Source organism: Hibiscus syriacus, unplaced genomic scaffold (genome assembly GCF_006381635.1).
Source record: "Hibiscus syriacus cultivar Baekdansim isolate YM2019G1 unplaced genomic scaffold, ASM638163v2 tig00110532_pilon, whole genome shotgun sequence".
NCBI lineage: Eukaryota > Viridiplantae > Streptophyta > Magnoliopsida > Malvales > Malvaceae > Hibiscus > Hibiscus syriacus.
The window spans coordinates 44,008-69,239 of record NW_024062771.1 but is presented as its reverse complement, the minus strand read 5'-3'; the positions used below and the strand labels follow the sequence as shown (position 1 = coordinate 69,239).

General features: G+C 35.5%; 1 pseudogene; it reads right to left on the bottom strand.

The window, feature by feature from the left end:
• Positions 1–585: 585 nt before the first annotated feature.
• Positions 586–25,161, bottom strand: LOC120130256 (annotated as a pseudogene).
• Positions 25,162–25,232: the final 71 nt, after the last annotated feature.

The following is a 25,232-nucleotide window of genomic DNA, read 5'->3' as shown; positions in this document are numbered from 1 at the left end:
ATATTTCGAATAGGTTAATTTACCTAAAAAAACTCTCATCATCGTAGTGCGATTTAATTACATTCGAGGGAGTTTTTCTTCCACTTTTTTGTGAGATTATGGGAAACAAAAGTAAAGTGAATTTCAATGGGAACGAAGTTAAGACTTCCCTTCAACTCATAGTAGTAGGTTACATCTATGGATGTTCATAGGACCCGAACACCCGATCGGGACCGATTATTTAAAAAAAAAATTGAGTTCGGATCGAGCTCGAGTTTAGGGTGAAAAACTACCCGACCCAACCCAACCCGAAAAAAATTATAATTTTCCCTTATATATTTAAAAATAATTACAATAATACCCCTCTATATATTTTTTTTGCAATTAAGTCACTATTCTTATTGAATAAAAATAATATTTTTATTATTATTCTAGCTCGGGTCAGGTCAGGTTTTTAAGTTATATATTGGGTCGGGTGAAATTTTGTTTTGGTCGGGTCAAGTCTCGGGTGGAAGACTCGTTCTCTGATCGGGTGGACCAAAAACCCGACCCATGCCCATCCCTAACATCAAATTAACCTAAAAAAATCATAACTGAAAAGCAGTCTTAGACAAAGGCAGTTACTTGCTATTTTGGTACATCAACAGGTTATGTCTGAGCTATCTTGTAGAAATACTAAACTAAGAGTTGCAGGGAACCATGGAAACATTTTAGAACAGGGTGAACATTGAACAAACGCGATCGAGCCAATGGGTTCAGGTTGTAAATGATGGGGGATTTGCTCGTGCTCTCTGGTTTACGTCTAGGACAACATAACTGATGCCTCTAACTTCTCTGCTAATTTACATTATACATGGCCACTCTCACCCTTCATCATTTTCTCAAGGAAATACATATTTGATGACCTGCGGTATCACTTTGGGTTTGTCTTAAAACCCAATTCCAAATGCTATTTTCATGACCCTTTTCCATGCAGCATAAAATGTGATTTTCCTGGCGAAGCTTACTGTCGAGGTACAGGTGGTGTTGACTGAGGGTTTTGCCCATAAAACCCGATACCTGGTGGCCGGTAAAACCCTCTTGTGGTTGGCTGCTGTTGAGACTGAGATTGTGGCTGTTGCTGAGGCTGAGACTGTGGCGGCTGCGGAGGCTGTAGTGGCTGAGAAGCAGGTCTAGCTAAATTCATTGCTATATGTGGGGGAAGAGGAGGTGGTGGTGGCAGTGTGTTTGCTCCATATCCATAAGGCATTACCCCTATCATCATACCTGTTGACTGCATATATTGACTTCCTGAAGGATTTGCAGGAGTGAGTGAGGGAGGTGGAGCAGAAGCAAAGGGAGCTTGAATCTGGTTGCCTTGAGACATCAGTTGCATTCCAGTCGATGGTGCAAGTGGCTTGCTGTTAATTGCCTGCTGCTGCAGAGGGTTAAAGTAAGTTGTTCTGGGGATGTCTGAATTGCTTGAATCTGAAACAGGCATTGGTTTTTCAAGTTTGGGACGCTTTTCAGGGAGGAAACATTGATAACCCTGATGCGAACCCACCAGAATTTAAGCTACCATTCATAGAGGCAGCTTCTTCTGCAACGAGGGATGAAAGTACAGATGAAAGCATCTGAGCAGAAGATGTTGAAGCAGCGAGCTTAGCAGCAACAGCAGCTGCCGCAGCTTTCTTGTTATCTTCTTCGGTCATTTTTGAAGGTGCTAAGGAAATCACAGGCTGCGGAAGATCAGGCTGAGGTGGAGTACCAGATGGCTGAGCTGAAGGAAGGTTCTGCTCACCTACAGATACAGCCTCAACAGTAGGGATAGAAGTAGTAGTTACAAGGCCATGTGAAGGGGGTAAACTCAGCCCGTTCCTTAAATTGTTTCCTTGCTCAATCTGACCACGAGCAACCTGCACACATCATCACTTTCACTTAATTTGAAAAAATAGCAAATTCTGTACAAGTTGCATTTATATCCGAAATCGTTAAGGGACACTCCTAGCAAGCCTATCTAGCTGCTGTAATTTAGCATCGAACACTGATAGCATAGAGACTTTTGGATGATGCACATTTGATCAGACACACGCCTGAACACTTAAATATGCTATTTTGTAGGGCAATAGGTGCAAGTAAAAAAGAAGATTGAATTTCCTTTTAACTTCTTTATTTTTTTTCTTTCAATATTCCTTTAAAAAGGATAACCAGGGTTTCAAATCGCGGTCGCGGTCGCATTTTCGGTTATTTCGGATTTACCGTGATTGCGGCCGTCGCGGGCGCTATTGCGGCTGTCGCGGACGCTATTGTGGCCGTCGCGGGTAACTCGGAAGGCGGCGAAACCGCTATATTGCGGCCGAAATCGCGGTCGTGGACCGTTTTTTAAAACCTTGAGGATAACATCAAAATTTTCTATTTCTCAATGTTTGAATATTCCAAATAAAACATGGGACTTGGTTTTAGGTAAATTTATTAACCCAAACTACAAGTTTTATTCCGGTCTACAGAAAATGTATCCCAGTTGTTCGTGATTCGTTCCAACAGTCGAATTGCAAAGGATTTTCTGCTTAGAAGATGAAGATCTAAACAAATCTATACATTTAAAATCTTACTTGATGCAAATTATCAGCTCAAGCAACTTGTTAGTAAAAATGCAATTCTTACCTGCAGCTGACTACGAATAAGCACCAACTTTGATTCCTGAAAATTTTAAATTATTGAGTACTAAACAAGAGAGATGATTTCAACTATAATTTCCAACTCAAGAAGACATGATGGTTACGAAAGCATACTTGTTCCTGAAGTGCTTCTTTAAGGTGAAAAATCAAAGCAGCCCTGGTTGTTTCAATGTTTTCAAGTTGTTCAACGCATTGCTGGAGAGCATTTTCTTGCTGCCGTAGCTCATCTAGCAAGGCAGATCCATTCTGATTCCCTAACCAAAATCAAACACATGCACTTCGGGTTGTTACAAAAGCACACAATAAATCAAAACTTAAGGCAAGATTGTAATAACATCAAAGTTCAGGTTACCAAGAAATAAATAATCAGCAGTTTATCATATCAAAAAAAAAAAATAATCAGCAGTTTACAACCTCACCAGAGATGCCCAATTAAATTATTTGACAACAAAACACATGACAAAATTCCTAAGTAAAAGGTTCAAATATATGTTCTCGTTCATCTCTGTTAAATCAAAAAACCAATTAATTAGGGGGACTCGTCTGGATCAAATGCACTAGACATACAAATGGAAAATTAATCAGCAGATGCACCAGTACTCAATAGAACAACTCTTATGCATCAAAATTCGTTTATCCCTTCAATGCAGTCTCAAACGTGTTGATCTTATCTCATTAAAGATCTGAATTATTAACATTTTAGAAAGCAGCTCAGCACCAGAGTCCTCAATTATGCATCCAAAATCAAGTCCATAATTTCTTAGGGAATAGTTTTTTGTGTGTGCATTGGTGGACTGGTTTGGATCAATCAGGAGTATTATGCATTACATTCTCAACAAAGGCAACAATAAACAAGCACAATAGCAGAGAAAAATCAGAGGCCAATAACCTTATAAAGTTAATTAAATGACTCTTGAAATACTTACTTTTAACCACTTAGGATGGCTTCTATGAAGAAAAAAAGCCGCGTAGGATGGATTCTTATGATGTTCCATTCTCATGATTGTTACATAAAACCAGGCAGCAACAACATGAACTCCCACATCCAGTAAATCACATTACCCAAGGAGACCATATATTAAAATCAAAATAACATAACTAATAGCAACTGCTTATGAGTGAGGCAAAGTATCACCACTAAAAGCCTTAAGAGACCTTAACTGCTTTACATAGACTGGCACTTTAAAAAGGAAAACTTTTTGCCACTGGGATGATAGAAGAAGTTTAAGCAAGATGAATTACACACACATATAGATGAGAGAGAGAGAGAGAGAGAGGCACAGAAACAGTGATCCTAGGATTTTACTTTTGGTCAATAGATGTGTCTTAGACTAAATTGCATGTGTTCCAGTTCTAATATGTGGAGCTAACATGAAATAACTTTAAAATGAACTCAAAGAGAACAAAACATGAAGTATCCTCTTGCTAGAATGATTTATGACTGATTGCCGATCGTAGTTTGAATGCCTAGCAAAACTAGGATTTCACTCTACCAAGAGACCTCAGCTCCAGAATTAAGAATCCTAGGCACTTATGAGATTTCAATCTTCATACATCTAAAATAACAAGAATTTGACACATGTAGATTTGTAACAACTTCAGATTTTCTTCTAGTTCTAACAGCTTCAGTATTATTTTTAAAATAGTGAAAAAATCTTGATAAAATAACATTTAAAAAAAACATATACAAAGAGACGAGGAGAAAGAGTATTTTTCTTTTTATTGGTAAATAAAATCTTAATAAAATGTAAGCATACATGAAATCTCATAGCAGAACTCATACCTTGAGTTAAACTACTTTCAACATTTTCCCCAAGTTTACCCAAATTTTGTACAGCAGCAGTACACTTGTTTAGAACAGTATCCTCATTTGGATTGTCCTCAAGAACAGATTGGTATGCAGTTAGTATCTTTTCTGGAAGACCTCCAACAGCCAATTTCTGAAGGTAAGAAGATCAAGAAAGAGAAACATATCAATAATTGCAAAAGAAAAGACCAAGAAAACATCTGAAGTCATAAGAATACGAACAAAATGGCTAGAATCAAATTAATAGATCAAAGTAGAAAGAACTGAATAGGTAAACTCATACAATTCTTACTGCATGTGCATCCCTCTTCACTATCTTGATAGGATTAGAGCCTTTTCCATTGTACACGGCAGCAGCAGCAGCAGCAGCAGCAGGAGGAGGAGGAGCAGAAGGATTCTTTCCGAGCATTTCATCTTTAAGATTCTGTCCTCGAGAACCAAAAACTTTTCTTTCTTCCCATATGTCAACCTAACCATTTCCATGCAAACAAACCTCCAAACCCATCACCCCATAAGGAAAAGTGGAAACCCCCAAAAAAATAAGGGAAGAAAAGGGGAAAAAAAGTGTAACCTGGTAGGTATACAGTAAAAAATATGTAACAAAACGACATAAACCGCTACAACACTCTTTCAGTAAACAAAGGATAATCTACTAAAAATACTTGGATATACCATCCTAATTACAAAATTGATGGGGCCAAATACTAAATAAAGCACTAGAACTTTAGCTAGCTTCCTAAACAAGCCACTATTCTTCTCTTCTATCTAGAGAAAGCTCCTAATCTATAACTTATATCCAGGTTGACCCTTATGATTAAAAAAATGTCACATGTATCACTTGACATTAATGCCACTGGCCATCTATCATTTTTACAGACAGAGATGCCAATACAATTTTTTTTTTGGCAATGGAAAATTGAGAAAATTTCTATCTGAGCCATGGTCATTATAATCTATAAATTTCGAAAAATCTAACATTTTATCTGTCACAACAAGAAAGGTGTCAGCATCCATAGAACGTAATGTGGTTGCATAATGTGACATCTTTTGGTTCTCAGGGTGCTTTTGGCCAATGATTTTAATATTTTTGAGATTTTTTTAAATACTACTCCCTCTGTCCCAATAAAAATGTCACAGTTGACTTTTTCTTGATCAAAATATTTAAACTTTGACCTTATTTATTTTAAATATTTTAATTACTCAATTTTTATAATTAATATATTTAGAAACTACTTCATCCATAGCTTTTGGAAACATTTAAAATTTTTATCAAATAACAAATTTTAAAAAATAAGAGGTCAAGTTTAAAAAAAATTACCACCAAAAGTCGAAATATGGCAAGTTTATCAGGATATGGAGGGTGTAGCATTTTGAAATACATCATTTCAAAATTCTAGCATTTATGATTATTTTGTTTGTATAAGTAATCTTTTTAGAATTATTTAGGGTATTAGAATTTTACGAGTTTGAAAAATAATTATAAAAGAAAAATAATGATTTGTAAAAATATATAATGAATTTTAATAATATAAAAAAATTATATATTTACAATTAAATAAAAATTATTTTTTGAAATTTAAATTTCTAACCTTATAGCAGGTACATTAAATTAAATAAGATCAAGAGGAATTTTAAAAAACCACATGGAATTTTTTTATAAGAATTGAATGCCTCGTTAAAACCCCCATTCATGATTAATGGAGCTCGTAGAGAAGCTCCTTAATCAGCGGAAGGAGGGAAAGAGTGTCTTAAATTTCATTAATAATAAAACAGATGCATAAAGATTACAACACCAATAATGACCCCTTACAAACTAACTTGAAAACCAAAAAAAAAAACCCCTAACATCAACACTCTACTCAGCCTATTCCAACCTTAGTTAAGGCATCAGCCTCTAAGTTAGCTGTCCTAGCAACCCATCTAATAAACATTGTTCCTTCTATTTACCATTTCACATTTTATTATGAATATTGATTATGAACACTAATGGCTAACCTCTTTTTTGATCTTTGATCTTAGCAGCTTAAGCTATATTCAATTAAAATGTTTAATCAATTGGCTATGTTTTTCAAAGCATTCAGTTTTTGAGTCTTTTTTATTTAACAAAAAGGAGGAGAAATGTTAAGTGTTAAAAGTTTTAAAGGGGAGAAGTGTTATAGTAAGGGAGAGTAATTTGAAGTAATTTCAAAATTGATTTCAAAACTTATTTTCAAAGAAAATCTTAAAATTACTTAAAGAGTTTTGTTATATCAAAAAGGGGGAGATTGTTGAAAACATTTTGATATTTCGATATAACAAATTAAGTTGAATGAATTTTAAAATTTTACAAATGATTTTCTAAAAGTATATTCGATTTAATTACTCGAATATCAAGCTATTACTCCAAGTCTTTCAAGATCAATTTTAAACCTTACTAAATGTGTATATTTGTGTTTTATACTTAAACTATTTTTTCACAAAGTATTTTGAACGAAAATAAAGCCTAAAATCAATTTTTCAGAGTGATGCACTGATGCACCAATCCATGCATCGATGCACCATGAATTAAATTGAACATCGAATGCTTTTCATGCATCGATGCACTTACCATGCACCGATGCATTGAGGATTTTATGAAAACATCGAATGCATTTGATGCATTGATGCACCAGCCATGCATCGATGCACCAACCATACATCGATGCACTCTGGCTATTTTGAAACATCGAATGCACTTGATGCATCGATGCACTCTTAGTGCACCGATGCACTAAGGGTCTAACGGTCAGAATATTTGAATTTTACACTGATGCACCGATGCACCATAGGTATGCATCGATGCACTGACGCTCCCAACTACTTTAATTAATTGTTTTCACACTTAAACGGCTCTATTGACTCCACTAATCATCTCAACGTTCAGAAGTGATTCAAGGTGTATTTAAACAAGCTTATAAGCCATTGATAAAAAAAAAAAGAAACAAGAAGCAACTAGAATCAAAAGAGAATCAAAGAGAAAGCATCAAACCTCAAGTTTGTGCATTTCAAGCCTATTTTTTATTCAATATTCATTTTGCCTTCACGAACACTATTTGTACTCAATTGTATTCATTCTTGAGTGTTCTTTTCTTTGTTCTAGAATTGTACAAACAATCTACCTTGTGAGGATTTTCTTGTAAGTTTGCAAATATGTAATCTTCTCTTTGGGAAAGAGTGTTATAAAAAATTGGGGTATATTCTTGAGGGTGTTGTAAGGTTATCTTTTTGGCCTCAAAAGAAAGAACAAATTAGTGAATTTGTTAGAAAATCCTTAGTGTGGATAGCTAAGGTAGTGGACGTAGACTTTGGTTGATAAAGTCGAACCACTGTAAATCGCTGTGCAATTACTTTCAATTTTCTGCAAAAGCTTCCACCAAAATTTTTATTGCCAATTCAACCCCCTCTTGGCCGATTCTATCGATCGATTAACTAAACACTTTAACTCCATCAAGGTCGGAGGACCCGAACCAGAAGCCTCCTGGAAAGAGCCTAAGATCGAACCTGCATCATCTCTTAATACACCACCTAACCCACTCCTCTTCCAATCACCACTTGTTGCAACATCCACATTCAATTTAATGAAGCCCTTAGGAGGAAATTCTCTAAGAATCTTAGAGACAATAGAATTCTTGATGGATGAACATAAATCCCCTAGGGAGGGATCACTTATTAAAGAGTCCTTAGGAATATAAAACTTATTGAACTTGGCAAGGAACCAAGAAGCAAGCCTGAATCTTGCTAAGAAAAATAATTCGGACTGGTCTAACTTCCCCCCTTCAAGCACAATGGCATTTATGAGTTTCCAAATGGTCCAAATACCAACGCCTAGAATAAAGGGCCAAATAACAAAATTAGTTTTCAATTCTTCCCAAGCTAGAAGAAATCTATGAGCATTTTCCTGAAAACCTGAATTGAGACTCCAATACTTCATGAATTTGTTCCATAATGTCCACGTAACAGAACATGTAAAAAATAAATGTGAGGAAGATTCCTCCGCCAACTTACACAGTGGGCATAAAACATCTTCATTTCCAAAAATCCCTCTTTTAACCAATTCTACTTTTACTGCCAGCTTTTGAAGGACAACTAGCCACATAAAAGACTCCACTTACGAGGTAACAGTCCCCTCCAAATGATGTTCTTCCAAAAATGAATCTCCTCCGAGCCCGAAGAACACACCTTAACACATGAACTAACAGAATATACACCTTCCCCATTACCTTTCCAAATCAACCAACTGAACAACCAATAGTCCTCGCCCACTTCTCAACCTCCCCTTGAGCCGTATTGATGCCAAACAATCTTCCTTTCTTTAAGTTCAGCTGAAGTCCAGACATTACTTCAAAAACTCTTAGAACCCTCTTAACATTTAAAATCTACATCTTCGAAGCACCACATAAAATGATGAGATCATCTGCAAATTGCAAATGAGACAAGTCAACGGAACCCTCATTCCTACCTATTTTCACACCACAAAACAGCCCCTCAGAAATCGCCTTGAAAAGCAATAAATTGAGAAGTTCCCCTACTAAATTGAACAGTAGTGGAGAAAGAGAGCAGCCCTGACGAAGACCCTTTGCCATTGGGAATTCCTCATAAGGAACCCCATTGACCAAAACTGACAACGAGGCTATTGTTACACATTTCTTAATCCATCCACTATTTGGAACCAAAGCCCATCTTCTCCATCACTATAAAAAGGATAGGCCAATCCACTGTGTCATAGGCTTTCCTAAAATCCACCTTAAGCACACAACCCTTAAGTCCTTTTTTCCTCCAAAAGTCCACTCACTCATTAGCAATAAGAGAACAATCTAGAATTTGACGACCAGGGATAAAGGCAAATTGTGTCGAACTGATTATATCACTGATGCAACTTCTTAATCTCCTCGAAAGACACTTTGATATATACACCTCCCACTAAGCTTATAGGTCTATAATCATCCAAACCACCAATGCTAGAGCCCTTTGGAATGAGAGTAATGAAGGTGTGATTAATGTCATGTTCCCATTCTTTCCCCAAATAGAAGTTGTGAAAACATTTCAGAACATCCTCCTTAAGAACAGACCAGAATCTTTCGAAAAAACCCATTTTTCACCCATTTGGCATGGGAGCTTTATTACTGTCACACGAATTTAAAGTCTCCCAAATTTCTTCCGTCGGAAATTCTTTTTCTAATAGGAGACTTTGCTCCAAGGAAATACTAGAAAAATCCAACCTAATATCTTCCACTTCCAAGGTAGACCGGATATTAAATTTTTTTTGAAGAAATAGTCCTTGACAGTAGCCTTGATAATAGTCGGGTCTTGAATGATCTCAGCTTCGACATTAAGAACATTCAGTGAATTCCTCTTCTTCCTAACTGAAGCACATGTATGGAAAAATCTTGTGTTGCGACCCCCGTCTTCTACCCATTTGGATGTGGATTTTTGGAACCAAATCTGCTCCTCTATCTTATAAAGTCACCATAATTCTGATCGTAGGGAATTCAACTCTGCCACTTTTTCACTTCCACTCACATCTTGCATCTGCTGGACCTCCTCCTCAACCTTGTGAATTTTCATTTCTACTTCTGTAATCACTTCTCCTGGAAACTGACCTCTCTTCCCAGCCCAATTTTTGATGGCTGATTTCATTTTTTTTCAGGATACTAAGAATTCCAGCTCTTTTCTGATTTTTCTTACAATCTCAAATTGACACACCGGCTAGCTCCTCAAAGCCATCCTCATCCATCAAATAATTAAAAAGTCTAAAAGGTTTTTTACCCCAACTTACTCCTACAGACTCAAGAATTATAGCATTATGATCTGACACAGACCTGGGAAGTAGGGATTATACAATTTCAGGAAAAGCTTCCAAGAACTTAGCATCAACCAAAAACCTATCCAATCTTACAAAAGTTGGGATATCTTGATTATTGCACCAAAGGAACCTACCCCCATTCAAAAGTAGATCAATTAAACCTGTTTGTTGAATAAAATGGTTGAAGATTCCCATTGAATTCCTGTCTTGAACTCTGCCTACCTTCTCATCCTCTGATAAGTACACATTAAAGTCCCATCCCACACATAAAGGAAGACTATGTCCATTAAGGAACATGCATAACTCTTCAAAAAAACCGGCTTTCTCATCCTCCACTGAAGGCCCATAAACATTGATGAATCCACACCTAAGTTGGCTTGTTCGAAATTTCCCACAGATAGCAATAAATCTTCTGTTAATATATTGATCTTCCAATTCGAACGTGTTGTCATCCCAACAGCATAACAAACCTCCTGATGAACCAACAACTGGAGATTCTACAAACCCTGGAAGTTTATTCAGCCCACTCCTAATAAAAGATCTTTGAATCTTCTTAGATTTGGTTTCTTGCAGCCAAACTAATGAAGGGGAGTTCTTAGAAACCAATCTTTGAACAACCTTCTGTTTCTCTTTTCTTCCCAAACCTCTAACATTCCATGAAACTATGACTAATTTTGTCTTCATCATACATTAAAAAATAAACTGATTACCCAAAAAAACTCCTTAGTTGGCCAAGTTCAAGCCTTTCTCCAAGTTGATAATTTTTCCAAAAAGGTTGTCTTCCCTTCCTTATAAGATACCCCCAATAACTTACTAATTTACCAAGTAGCTAAAGCTTCTTCCAATAACTCCGAGAAGACTGATGAGGCTACTGTTGAAGAACTAACTTGATCTAAGGCTTCTCTTAACAATAGTCTTTTAGTTCTTCTATTTAAGGACTTAGATTTAAAACCAGAACCGTCTCCTTCTGAAAGCCACCCTTCAATCTCACTATCCAAGCTCCTGTAAGCTGTTAATCTCGCTAAAGAAGTTTCCACACAACCTACCTTATTCAAAACTGCTTCCAAATTGAGTTGTTGAACTGAGCTTAGGTCCACATCCTTTTCCTTCTGCCTGCCTAGAACTCCCTCTATTTCAGATATAAGATTATGTTCATTCCCAAACCAGAATTTTCTCTACCTAGACCTTTTGTAAACCCTTTTATAACTGCATATTCTTCTCCTCTCTATCGTTCACTCTTTGTAGATAAGGAGTGTAGACGCTTGTTTTTGACCGGGTTTTATATTTTTATTTTTATTATTATAATTTATTTATTATTATTAATAATTTTTTTATTTTATTTTTTTTGTAGGAACCCATGTTCAACCCCACTACTCCACCACTAGTCCACTACCCTTCCACCACTACCATGCCACCATAAATCGAGGGAGTTGTTTTGAGTGGAGATCAGCTGGTAACTTAGTGGAGACCCTCCAAAAGCTTGTTATTTAATGATGGGGGGTTGCAACAGATCGGGAGGGGGGAATCCTGAATGGCTTCGGAAGAGAATACCTGTTTCTGCTCCATATTCCCAAATTTATCAAGTTTGATTGTTGGCCTAGAAGGAATTATTTTTAAATCTTTAGAGCCAAACTGCCCATTATCTACTGATTGGGCCTGAGACCCAGCAACGAAAATTTTTGAATTTTTGATACACTCGTTTTCATTCTGTTCAAAAGTAAGGCATCCTTATAAGATCTAACATCCCTTGAACTACTGCTAATATCCTCTTTCACCTTTGACTTCAATGTTTCTTATGTATTCGGCTTTGAAGCTGTAATCAAAGAGCTTTTCTTCCCAACTGTCCTTGAACGAACTTCCTTGTATATTGCAGCTCCAACTGTAATTCTCCTCCCATCTATCCATGAACCGTTTAAGTTATCAATCGCCCTTTTCAAACCTCCCTCATTAGAAAACTCACAAATGTGAGAGTGGAGAATTTGTATTTTGGATTTCTTGTTTCTCTGGGGATGAATACTCTTTCTACATGACCCTGGAATAAAAACAGTTCCCTTAACGCTAGTCGAGACACTCTCCTACTAAGATTGTCAACGAAAACTGTCCAAACTTCATCGGAAAATGACTTTCCTTTCAAATTTTATCTCTCCACGTCTCTGTCTCTCTCACTCATGTTTTTGATAGCTTCTAATTGTAAAATAGTGCTAGTTTGTCGAAATAAAATACAAAATCTGAAAAGCCAAAGTTAATATGGAAAAACAGAAGACTGAAACCACACGGAATTTGAACAAGGGATTTGGGCTATCAAAATCCCCTTTAAAATTGCTTGTAAATTTTGAGATTCTCCATTATTTTTCCAGAACAAGTAGATTCATTGTGAAATTTTAAAAAAACTCGAATAAAATAAAACTCCTGAAAATCCCTCATCCAAACAGTCTTAGGGTGTTTTGGGTGCAAATAAACAGGGATGGGGATTTTAGACAAATTCAGTGTAGTTCATAGGCTTATTTAGTACTTTATCCAAAAAACTAAATAGCATGGTGAGCAGCCGTAAAAAATAAAACCTACTACATGAAAAACAATATATACAGAAGCTTTGTCAAGGGATACTCTCCCCCATCAATTAAAATGGTGCAGCATTCAAAAGAAATAAGGTTGAACAAACGATTCGGAAAGAAGATGGAACTTCAGAAAACTTAAGTTATTAAAACCACTAGTTTCTTACTATTAATTCAAGAAAATAATAAGAATGATCCTGTTGACCTTAAAGCCTACAACTCATTCATATAGGCTTGCTTTCTTGCAAGAAAGTTTCAACCCTGACCCTAGATTTTTTTTTATTAAAAAAAGGACCCTGACCCTAGATTTTAACTCTAAAGATACCTCATAACCCTAAAAGTACTTAATAGTCCTAGACTTTTACGTAAAATAATAGAAAGCAAACAAAATATCTCGCACAATTAAGGTCTATCAAACTCTATTGATGTCTCATATATCAATATAGTTGTAGCATAAGTAAAGTTAACAGTGCCATTTAAGGAGAGACGTAACTAACACAGACAACAATTAGTAGTGCCAAGATCATAAGCAAAATTGTGGTAACAGTTCCACAAGGACCGTGGAATCATATTCATTAAGTAAATGAGAGTATACTCTACATGAGCTTCCAGGAAAACATTCTATCTTTAATCCTATTTGGGGTGGAATTAATCACCATTAAAAATGCAAATTTTTTACTACTGGCATTTATGCTAAAAAATTCCATCAACAAACAACTAATTACACTACCCTAGAATTTATCACAATAGCCATTAGAGCCAAATGAAGCCACTTTAAAGCAAGAGAAAACAAAATGCAAGATTGACACCAAGTAACAAAACCCAGATTATTATAAAAAAAAACAAACAAACAAAGCCCAGATTGATTATTATGATGATTGGTTCCACATGAAAGCATACTAGAAAACTGTTGTTGACATTCAAAGCAATACATTGCATTGCATTTCAAGAGGAAACAAGATGAGGGACCACAATTAACCAAAAGTATTTGTTTTACATTAAAGACGTTAACTTCCTGGAAATGTCACAGAGGGCAGCCATTAGAAAAGAAAATGTTACCACAGAACCAGACCAGTAGTCAAAACCTGAAGTAGTTAATTCAAAAAAAAAAAAAATTTTGGATAAGTAGTTAATTCATTTGATAAAAGCTACATAAAGGAAAGTGCTCAAAATTGAATAAAACACTTACCAGACGGGTTACGGCTTTCTTTCCATACTCATCACCATCGTCGTACACACATTTGAGAGCTGCGGGAAGAACTTTCCAGAATTCATTTACAAACTCACTTCCCTTTCGCCTACTAATTTGCAAAATGTCGTTAGCTAAATACAGAAAAGAAACGCGACGTTCTTTCTGGAAAGAGTTAAACAATTCATCCCATGTTTCAACAATCTGTTTCGCCTTCTTCCGGTGAGTAATACACCAACGAGACAACGCTGAAGAAATGTGAAGGAAATGCATGCTACCAACAATTTGTGCCAGTATATAAGAAATAAAAGTTATCTATTAAGTGAAAGTGCTACATTTTTTTTTGGAAATTTTTGTATTTCATCCAATAACCATTCTTTCTTATAAGAGATTATCTATTAAGTGAGAAAATTATGCTGAGAAGATTTTATAGTGCAAATAGCATTTTATTCCAGACAAACAAGGAACTATAAATAGTCATACTGCTAACCCATAAATTAAAGATAGTTTGTGGAAATGTTTTGAAGCATTGGCCAACTTAAAAGATTTAATTACTACATTTTTTTTTATAGGAATGAAAGGCCTCGTTAAAAACCCCATTCTTAATTTAAAGACCTTGAAGAAAGGTCGTTAATCATAGGAAGGAGGTAAAGAGTGCCTTGAAACTTTTATTAATATTGAAAGTTACATAAAAGTTAAAAATAGCACTAAATTGCTTGACATAAGACTTAAACACTCCTCCTCCCAACATAAAAACCTACACACTTGGTCAAGAAAACCACAAATAGACCCTTACAATCAACCTAACCCTTTCTTTGCTAAGCTATATGCCTCTCCGTTACACTCCCTTGGAATCAACCTTACTGAATGAACCTTTTCACAGATAAGACTCGAAATCTGATAAACAATAGGCGAGAAAAAAATAGGTGCCAGAGCCGGGGACTGAATCCATTCCACTGCAGACGAGCAATCACTTTCAACGATCAACCTACCAACTGAAGCCCACCGAGAATACAGAAAAATATCCATGCCTCTTTTTATAGCTTTTAATTCAGCAAGTGGGGGGATTGCTTGACCAATACTCTCTGAGAAAATCAAAAGAGTGCAACCATTCCAATCTCTTAATAAGCCTCCGATACCTCCACCCGAATCGTTCTGCCTAACAGCTCCATCGACATTCATCTTTAGGAAGTCTACTGGGGGGTAACCACCGAAAGACAATACGATCTTTAACATTACAAGATGAAACACCATCTGCCAGAGATGGATTACCAATCAGCACATCCTCTTGTATATTAATACCCGGAAGTTTGGCATGGAACCATTTAGCAAGCCTGAATCTAACAATGAAGAACAGTGACACTCTGTCTAAAAGAATTCCTTCGAACACCATTGCGTTCCTATGTTTCCATATAGACCAAAAAATGACTCCCGGAATAGACTTCCAAATCGTAGATTTCTCCCTCAACTCACCCTAGGAACAAAGAAGAGAAGGAGGATCTTGTGGTAGAACCATAGCAATTTCCCAGAAACTAGCTACTTTATTCCATAGTTCCCAAACAACATTACAAGTGATGAATAGATGCTGCACAGATTCCTCCTGTTTCTTACAAAATGGACACAAAATATCATCCCCTAGTGATAGACCTCTCTTAACCAACTCAACTTTGACTGCTACTTTCTGGTGAGCAAGCTGCCAAAGGAAAGCTTCCACCCGAGGTGGTGCAAAGCCCAACCAAACCCCTTTCGTCCACACAGCAGTACCCCCAGACATATTACCAAGAGTGTTTCTACAAGATTTAATTGAGAACAATCCATCTCCACTAGCGGTCCACGATAAAAAATCATCCACAAGTTCTGAAAGTTGAATATCATTCAACTTAGACATCAACTCCAACCATTGGACCAATTCCCAATCACACAAATTTCTCCTAGTCTGGACATTCCACACCCAACCACTCGATTCGAAACTGCCAAACTCCTCAACTTTCCCCTCTTTATTAGGAGAGAGCACAAAAATTCTTGGAAAAAGGAATTTCAGAGAACACTCATCTGCCCAAACGTCATTCCAAAAAGAAATAGACTTGCCATTTCCTACTTTCAATTTCGAATTTGACCTGAGACAATCTCCTACTGAATCATTCTTCAAATAGTTATTAGCTATTCCTCTCAAAATCCAAGATGATTGAGGATGAGATACCTCCCTAATAGACATTGAACTGCGGCTGACCTTATGTTTGCTGCACAACACTATGCTTTCTTTGCATAAAATCTAGTTACATGACTTTCTTTGAAGACAAAACAAAAGAGCAGACTCAAATTAATTTAAAAATTAGCGATGATGTCAATTACAGGTCCCCCATAAAACAAACAGGCAATAACATCAGAATCACCAAGAATTCCTATAAGCATCAATCTAAGCCCTGTAAGCACAATGATACGTCACACTTCTCAAACAACACAAATTAGTATTTGCAGACAATTTACATAAACCAATTCTCCTTTAAATTTAAATGAAATATGTTAGCAGTTACTAAAAGGATTACATTGCTTGAGCCTTGAAGCTCGATGCACAGAAGAAAAAAAGGCAGAGAGAGACTTTCCTGAGTGTCTTACCACGCAATATGCATGTGTATATTTTGTATAAATGTTGTACGTATATATAAAAAAATAAGCTTAAGATGTATAATTATGATAGAACTCTAAAGGGTGATTCAGCTTATAATACAAAACATGCAAAATTTCCCTTTTTCTTTTCTTGGTCAATATTCATAACTTACTTACTATCTCATACTCGTTGCTAAACAATGAAATATTGAGAAACATTTAACATCCCGTTTTTATTAGTAAAAGTACAATTAAAGATTTGAAAGAATTTCAATCAAACTGTTACATTTTGCACATACCGCCTAAGAAAAACATGTCTAAAAACAAAAAGCATTCACTTGATCAAATGGACTTCTCTATAAAAGGTTTAAAGAGATTTTGTTGCAGGTGCTAAGGTGTGATGCCTAGTCGCACACCTTAACAATACTGGTTTATATGAAGAGAGAACATTTATATAAAGGAATAAGATGAACAAAAGATTCATGTTCTTCAATTATAAACTTTAGAATTACACCAAATTTCAATAATCAGGAGTGCCATTGTAATTATATAGCACTAATGTAAGTGAAAGACTATTCCAGCATTACTATTTTCTTAATAAAAAACCTCTAGTCAAGCTTAAAACTGTAGGATACATTCAATGCTTTGTTGCGAATTGTTTAGTTTCGACAGTTTCTCAATCAGTATCTGCCCATCAAAAGCTTCGTTGTTCATCTTGCTGCTTTATGAGCTTTACATAGCCTGCAGAAAACCCTTTTTAGTTAAGCAGATTTAAAAGGGAGAGAAAGGTAGCAGAGAAAAACAAATTAACATGAAAAACAATTCTTCAAATATACTCTTCTATCATCTCAAGAAAGATAAAACAAGCACTAATATTTCACAAAAACAATGATGCAAGAGGAAAATAGCTATTAACTCCTTATGCCAAAGAAATGATGATTCAGGTTACAGTTAACCTTTCTCCAACTTTTATATATCAGTTAAATACAAATATCTTTCAGAAGAACAAGGAAAATAGCTATTAACTCCTTATGCCAAAGAAATATCAAGGAGACCTAAAATCTCATATAATGGGGTTTGCTAAAGGCTTCTAGTCAACCGTTAAATTCTATTCAGAACCCATGCCTCAAGCATTAAACAACCATCCAACCCTAAAATCCCCTAATGCAAGTCTACCATTTCAAATTTTTTCTTAATTTATGATTCATGTGTTGTACTCGACCATGATAAATATTACATATTCATTTAAAGCATATTAAACTATCTAATTTACAGTTTACCATGCTTTAGCATTACTGATAACAACTTATGGTGAGTTTGGTTCACGGAATGTAAGATTACATTTGGAAATAAGATTACCGGAATATAACATTAGGAGGAATATAAGATTACTTTGATGCATATTTTACCAAATTATCCTTGAGTTATATATTTTTTAACAAGTAAAACTTTAATATTAAATTATAAATATTTGAATGAAAAATTTATAAAAATATTTTAATTATTACACTATCTAAGTTTAAAGAAAAAAATACATTTGCCATATAATTAATATGATTAGTATATCAAACTTATAATTTTAAATAATTTTTTCATAAGTATCATATTTATTTATATATAATATAATATGAAAAAATAATATTGTGGTCTCGAGTGGACAAATATATTATTTTTTTAATATATAATATCTATTTTTTAATAACTTAAAATTAAATATTATTTTAAATAATTATATTTTTATAATAATAATATTTTCACCTCATAAAATTATAAAATAATTAATATACTAAATATTAAAAATATAAAATAATTTTCACTTACTCAAATTTATTAATATTTTACTAAACTAATCTCTTTGTATATTATTATTATTATTATTATTAAGTTTATAATTTTTTGTAAAGCATGAAGAATAAGAATTGAAAAGGATCTATATGAAAAAAATTATTATTTCAAGGGTATTTGTGTCCAAAGTGGTGGGAATTGTTCATTACCTAAGAATTTGGAGGTAATGACATTCCTACCATTTTAATCACCATTTTAACCCAAAAATACTACTATTGGTAATAAGTTATTACATGGTAATGATCATTTCCGTGAACTAAACATGGGAATACAATTCCGAAAAAAGATCATTCCCCTAGGTAATGATATTTTCCGCGAACCAAATGCCCCCTTATAGAATTCAATATTCATCATCAATGATATGCCAATAGAAATCTGGTTGGATAAAATGCATCCTCTCTGTTATGACGTTTACCCTACTCTAATCTTCTTCTCTCTTGCTACGACATTAATATTGAGTTACTTCCCTTCTTCTAAAACTAATTGTAGGTTATGTAAAGTTGTAGGAATTATAGAAATGAGCTGTTCAATTCCTTATATTAAGAGATTCTGTAATTATGTTTTGTTTTTCAATCCCTTGTTTCAAGGGATTGCATCTCCTAGGATTAGTATATTTCCTAACTTAAAGTTTCCTAGTTTAGAGGCATTATTTGTATATAAATATGTAATATACTCTACTGAATGAAATAAGAAAACATAACAGACTATTCTGTTTTCTACAGTCTGTTTTCTACATGGTATCAGAGCAGAACGATCAATCTGATTTCCGCTTTTCTTTAAATCAGTTCCTGTTCAACTCTATTTTTTTTTTCATGGCTAATCCGGATCCCTCAGCATCTGAAATCACTTCCCAGATCAGCCCCTATCAATCTGATTTTCAGATTTTCAGATTTCAGATTCCTCTCTTTCACCGATAACCTCCTACAAACTAATTGGAAACAACTACCTACCATGGTCCCAGTCTGTACGGCTATATATCACAGGAAAAAGGAAAATCGCCTATCTTTCTAACTCAATGCCGATTCCAGAAGAGACAGACCCAAAGTACATCACATGGCAGAGTGAAAATACCATGATAATGTCATGGTTAATAAATTCCATGATTCCTGAAGTAGGGGAGAATTTCATGCTATACCAAACTGCTGCAGAAATTTGGAATGCAGCGCGAGATACTTATTCCAGTGCTGACAATACATCGGAGCTCTTTGGGATTGAGAATCACATTAAAGATCTCAGACAATGAGACCTTACTGTCGCACAGTACTTCGGAATTCTCAACAAGTATTGGCAGCAAATCGACTTATATGAAAAGAATGAATGGAAGTGCCAGGAAGACAGCAACTTCTACAACAGGCAGACAAATCAGAGGAGATTTTTTCAGTTTCTATCTGGACTGAATGGAAAGTTCGATGGAGCAAGAGGAAGGATTCTTGCCACCAAACCCCTTCCTTTGGTCCGAGAAGTTTTTTTAGAGATTCGGAGGGAGGAAAGCCGACGATCTCTGATGGTGCCACCAGTTCAGCGAACAGATGCTTCTGCACTTGTCACTAGTTCCACCTCTAGGAACCAACAGAGGAAAAATCGCCCCTGGTGTGAACATTGTAAGAAACCATGCCATATGATAGATCAATGTTGGAAGTTGCACGGAAAACCAACCGATCGGCAGCTCACACGGTCCAGGTTTCAAAAAGAGGCCCATATTGCCTCTCAAGATGATTCCTCCAGCAGTTTTAGCAAGAAACAGATAGAGGAGCTGCAACAGATTTTGAGCAGTATGACAGCCAAACCTACCAATGTGGCTTATACTGCTACTGAAGGTAATCATTCATATACTTCCTCGGTACAATGGATAATAGACTCGGGTACATCAGATCATATGACAGGAAACGTTGATCTCTTGGAGGAATATAGTGAAAGCAGCTTACCAGCCTCTATAAAAATATCATATGGTTCTCTCACTACAGTCAAAGGGAGTGGTTCTGTTACATTAAACAAAAATCTACTACTTCATAATGTCCTCTATGTTCCTAAACTTGCGTGCAATCTGTTGTCAGTCAGCAAATTAATTCATGATTATGGTTGTAATGTTGTGTTTGGTATTGGTGGTTGTATTTTTCAGGCACAGGACTCGAAGAGGGTGATTGTCAGTGCTAGGTTGGGCAAAGGATTATACACCGTTGGAGGTCAAGCATCTCAAAATCATGCCTTATCCAATGCTCTTAGAAAATCAGTTTTATCTTCTGATCTCAATACCAATAAAATTATGTTTTGGCACTCTAGATTAGGTGATCCTAGTTTTTTCTATCTTTCCAAAATGTTACCAAACTTATTTATAAATAAAGATCATTCTTTGTTTTCCTGTGAAATTTGTCAAATAGCCAAACACACTAGAAAACCATATATTGCAGCCAAATTTGAACCAACACCACCTTTTTCCATCATCCATAGTGACATTTGTGGCCCTTTTCTTGTCAAAAGTATTTCTGGGTATAAGTGGTTTGTATCTTTTATAGATGATTACTCTAGGACAACATGGGTATTCTTAATGAGAGAAAAGTCTGAGGTTGAGTCTCTCTTTAAAAGTTTTTATCAAAAAGTTGAAACCCAATTTGACACAAAAATCAAAATTCTAAGGAGTGATAATGGGAGTAGGTATTTGAATAAAACCCTTAGGTATTTCTTTAAGGAAAAAGACATTGTTCACCTTACTTCTTGTGTCAACACACCTCAACAAAACGGGGTAGCGGAAAGGAAAAATAGACATCTTCTAGAGGTTACTCGGTCTCTTATGTTTGCTGTTAATGCTCCTAAGTATCTTTGGGGGAAAGCTCTTCTTACAGCCACTTACCTCATCAATAGAATGCCAAGTAAGACCTTAGATTTCAAAATTCCTACTAAGGTTCTGTTTCAACTTTATCCCCATTTTAAACATTTAAACTCAAGTCTTTCTCCACGGGTGTTTGGGTGTACAGCCTTTGTTCATATCCACAACAGAGGGAAATTAGATCTTAGGTCCATAAAGTGTGTTTTCTTAGGCTATTCTTCGAGTTAGAAGGGTTACAAGTGTTACTCACCTTCCACAAAAAAGACCTATGTCTCCTTTGATGTTACATTTTTTTTAAAACCATCCTTATTTTTCAAGAACAGAAATTCAGGGGGAGAGTTACAAGGAATTTCAGCCTGTCCAAACCGATATTCCTTTACAGTCTATCATTTCTTTACCTATTACTGTCTCTCCAAAGCCGGCTAGCACTGTCCCAATTCCTAGTGAGGAAGATGGGAATAACCTAAATAACTCTGATGAATTACTTTCCTCCTTATCTCAACACTCTAGTCCGTGCAAAACACCTTCCACCACTACCAAAAATGCTCCTAACAATGACCCTGAAACCATAACTCCCCAACCGAAACAACTCAGTGTTTACTCAAGAAGAAGGAAAGATGTTGCTGAAGAAATTAGTCAGCCTAGCATTTTCCAAGAACCAGATTCGGATCCTATTGCAGCTGGAACAGAAGGTAATGATGGTTCCCAAGATGCTACTACTGTTGATCTTGATGATTTTCCTATTGCTATTAGGAAGGGGGTAAGAAAATGCACTGCTCATCCCATAAATAATTATGTTGCATATGGGAAATTACAGTCTAATTTCATTGCCTTCACTGCCAGTGTTAACAGTGTGAAAATCCCAAGAAATGTGACATAAGCATTTCAATCTCCTGAGTGTAAAAATGCCGTGGAAGAGGAGATAAAAGCATTGCAAAAGAATAAGACATGGAGTTTGACAGATTTGCCAGAAGGGAAGAGAGCTGTTGGATGCAGGTGGATATTTACAGTCAAATATCATTCGGATGGGAGTGTGGAAAGATACAAGGCAAGGCTGGTAAAGGTTTTTCTCAATCCTATGGTATCGACTACCAGGAGACTTTTGCACCGGTTGCAAAATTGAATACCATCATAATATTGTTATCAGTAGCTGTTAACATGGATTGGAAATTACATCAACTGGACATAAAGAATGCTTTTCTGAATGGGAACCTTGAAGAAGAGGTATACATGGAGGTCCCCCCCGGATTAGAAGAAAAGGTCACTAAGAAAACTGTGTGCAAGCTCAATAAATCTTTATATGGCTTAAAACAGTCTCCCATGGCTTGGTTTGATCGATTTGCTAAGGCCATGACACATAATGGTTTCAAACAAAGCCAAGCGGATCACACATTATTCAGAAAAATTGCACCGAGTGGTAAGATAACCCTCCTAATTGTCTATGTAGATGATATGATTATAACTGGCAGTGATATAGAAGAAATAGAAAAGCTAAAGATGAACCTTGCAAAAGAGTTTGAAACCAAAGATTTAGGGAGTATGAGGTATTTCCTGAGAATGGAAGTTGCAAGGTCCGAGGAAGGGGTGGTCATAAACCAGCGCAAGTATGTTTTAGATCTTCTTGCAGAAACTGGGATGCTCGACTGCAAACCAGTTGAAACTCCAATGGAGTCAGGCTTGAAATTTTGCAAGGAAAGGACTGGAAATCCAGTAAACAAGGAGACATACCAAAGGTTAGTTTGAAAGTTGATCTACCTTTCACTGACTTGGCCTGATATTGCATACTCAGTGAGTATTGTCAGCCAACATATGAGTGATCCTCGAGAAGAACATTTGGAAACTGTTAACAGAATCCTAAGGTTCTTGAAGTTTACCCCAGAAGCTGGACTTATATTTAGAAAAAATCAAGAGAAAACAGTGAAGGTTTATACGGATGCAAGCTGGGGAGGAGAATTAACTGATAGAAGGTCAGTTAATGGCTATTGTACCTACGTTTGGGGTAACTTGGTGACTTGGAGAAGTAAGAAACAAGCCGTTGTCTCTCGAAGTAGTGCTGAGTCAGAGTTTAGAGCAATGACTCTCGGAATATGTGAAGGAATGTGGATTAAAAGACTGCTCACAGAACTGGACTTAGATGACAAGAAGAATTTTAAGATTTTTAGTGACAGTCAATCAGATATGAGTATAGCAAAAAACCCAGTGCAGCATGATAGAACAAAACACATTGAGATAGACAGACATTTTATTTATGAGAAGGTCAACAATGGAGTTGCAAAACTACAATACATTCCGACGAAGAAACAGCTGGCATATATCTTCACCAAAGCCCTTCCACGAGTGACTTTTGATGAGTTGTCATTCAAACTGGGTATATACAACATATATACACCAGTTTGAGGGGGAGTGTAAGTTATGTAAAGTTGTAGGAATTATAGAAATGAGCTGTTCAATTCCTTAAATTAAGAGATTCTGTAATTATGTTTTGTTTTTCAATCCCTTGTTTCAAGGGATTGCATCTCCTAGGATTAGTATATTTCCTAACTTAGGGTTTCCTAGTTTAGAGGCATTATTTGTATATAAATATGTAATATACTCTACTGAATGAAATAAGAAAACATAACAAGAAAACATAACAGACTATTTTATTTTCTACAGTCTATTTTCTACACTAATCACATTACATCTCTTGTGACTTTCAAATCCTATTGTTGCCTATTTTCATATCAATTCCCACTAACCAGACTTCTAGATCCAACAATTCTAGTTTCCTTAGGTTGCAATTGAGATAAAATCTAAACTAATCCAATACCTAATAGATCCTAAACTATAACCATAATCCTAAAACATATACAAACCACAAAATCTTTGTACTCAATCCTAACTACCACGTTACCTTTGTAGGCAAGGCAAAACTGCAAAACTTCCAAATTTATTCCAACAAATATTTTAATGTGCCACAACTCCCAACAAGATTGAATTTCTGAAACACAATGCACATAGACTTTTTAGAGAGCACCAACTCAAAATTCTCCTAGAAATGAAATTCACAAGTACTATCGGTTTCCTTCTCTTTCAATGAGAGTATAACCACATAACCGCAAAACCTTGCTTGTCCTTTCAGAAACTTTCACCCCTCTCTAAACCCCACAATGACCACAAAACTAGTCTTATAAAGTTATAATTAGTATTCCCACAAAGTAAAGTCGGTAGAAAACAAATATCCAGCTACACCTTTCATTTTCTCCATATTATAATTTATAAGCAAAGGCCTTCATTAATTACAAAGTGCCGTCCGCCAATTCTATGTATTGTTCTAACGCAATTCTTCTAGTTTTAAATAACATAAGCAAAATCTTTCCAACTTTAAAATCTGTTTTGCTACTTATAAAAACTAAGAAAACTTCCGTTGAAACTAACTAGAAAAATCCCATTTTAAACTATTTAATTTTACAGGTTATACAAAGAAATTAAAAAAAATAAACAATTTTTTTCTTTAAAAAAAAGGAATCGCAACTGTTCCCAATACCAAATTCTTCACAGAACTAATATCAACTATCAATATTCCGAAGTTTTCAATTCCACTTCTACTTAATTTTATTAGCAGCCAAATAGAAACCCTAGGGTTCGAAGAAAGCAAAATAGATTCCAACTAATTCTCAAAGCAGAAAGATAATAATAATAACACTTGGATTACGATAAGGAAAAAAAACGAACCTGAGATTACTTGGAGCAGTAGAAAATTAGGGACTCCTTTTAGAAAGAGGGAATTTGGTGGAGAGAGGGAAACCCTAAAAAAAATTCTGAAGAAGAAACCCTTATTTATTCAACTATTTATTTTGGGACAAAACAAGGAATGGGAAAGAGAAGGAACTGAGGAAACCTGTCGTAGTTATTCAAAAATACTATTTTCCGTAATTTCTAAAAAGTGTTATATGATTCAAAGTATTA